At 42.8% G+C, this 1,510-nt stretch overlaps 1 protein-coding gene across 1 annotated transcript in view; it reads right to left on the bottom strand.

Moving 5' to 3' along the window:
* The window catches only part of SARC_08393 (hypothetical protein), a gene marked incomplete at its 5' end in the record, with an annotated part of 8,901 nt that overhangs the window by 5,925 nt on the left and 1,466 nt on the right, over positions 1-1,510 (bottom strand). The gene's annotated exons all lie outside the window — the stretch shown is intronic.

The raw sequence follows: 1,510 nt of genomic DNA, 5'->3' as shown, positions 1-1,510 counted from the left end.
GGGCATAGTATCTCTAGGAGAGGAAAACTGCGAAGGGCGTTGACAGAGATTTTTTTTCGCGGAGAGGTGCGCGTGAACGTATTTGGCCGCTGATAGGGCCAATCACGCACTAGCGATATTAGCACCAAGTTCCATGCAACAAACAATGCTAAAACTCTTGCATTATATATAAGGTGCCGGTATTGAGGACTACGGATACCAAGTTGCGGTCGCAAGCACGATACGTTGTACAGCACAGTATTGCCTAGCAATTGCGTAGCTACAGAGAAAGTTGCGAACCGTTCTATAGGTGTCGAGTTTCGTACAGCATGGAGCGTGCCCTTGACGAAGGTAGTAGCGCATTCGACACTTCCCTCACTCACTCATTGAAATACATGTTTACATAGGCTTCACAACCACTCGCGATCAGAAGAAAAAATCTCTGCCGTTTTTATAGGGAGACGAGCAACCTATATAAACTCAAGTGTCCGGATGACTAATTGCATTCACTTTAATTCTTGTAAATCACATCTTTCCATCTACTCACACAGATAAACATTGCATCAATATATAAAACACAAGTTAACACCACTTACACTCCTATCAAGCACAGCTGCTATTTTTCAGACACATCTGTTCCACGTGGAGACACATTTACTACCTGTACAAACATAAAACACAGAAAAGTATACAGACTCACGATACTACACAGACTAATACATGCAGAGTGTACAAACCCACTTGTTACATCCACAGTAGATGTACTCCCGAGTTTACACATAGACCCAAATACTACATACACAGCGTACATACCCATCCATCATATACACAAATGCACAGACCTATCTATCACACACATAGTATCCGACCCATCTATCACATTCACAGTAATAAGACCCTTCTATTGCACACAGTACCAACCCCATTTATCTTATACACAGAGAACAGACCCATCTATTACACACAGTATCGGACCCATCTAATGCACCCAGTATCAGACCCATCTAATGCACACAGTATCAGACCCATCTAATACACCCAGTATCAGACCCATCTAATACATACACAGTATCAGACTCTTCTATTATACACGCTGTATCAGACCCATCTATTACACACACAGTATCATGCCCATCTAAAACACACACAGTATCATACCCATCTAATACGCAAACAGCATCAGACCCATCTAACACACACACAGTATCAGACCCATCTAACACACGCACAGTATCCAACCCACACACACAGTATAGTCCCATCTACTACGCCCACAGTATCAGACCTATCTATTACGCCCACATTATCAGACCCATCTAACACACACACAGTATCAGACCCATATATTGCACCCACAGTATCAGACCTATCTGACATACACACAGTGTCAGAACCATCTATTACGAATACAGTATGAGACCCATCTAACACACACACAGTGTCAGAACCATCTATTACGCCCACAGTATCAGACCCATCTAACACGCACACAGTATCAGACCCATCTAACACACACACAGTATCAGACCCA

The sequence above is a fragment of the Sphaeroforma arctica genome, assembly GCF_001186125.1.
Source record: "Sphaeroforma arctica JP610 unplaced genomic scaffold supercont1.750, whole genome shotgun sequence".
Classification (NCBI taxonomy): Eukaryota; class Ichthyosporea; order Ichthyophonida; genus Sphaeroforma; species Sphaeroforma arctica.
Note: the sequence above shows the minus strand (reverse complement) of the source record. Positions and strands in the feature narration are given on the sequence as shown.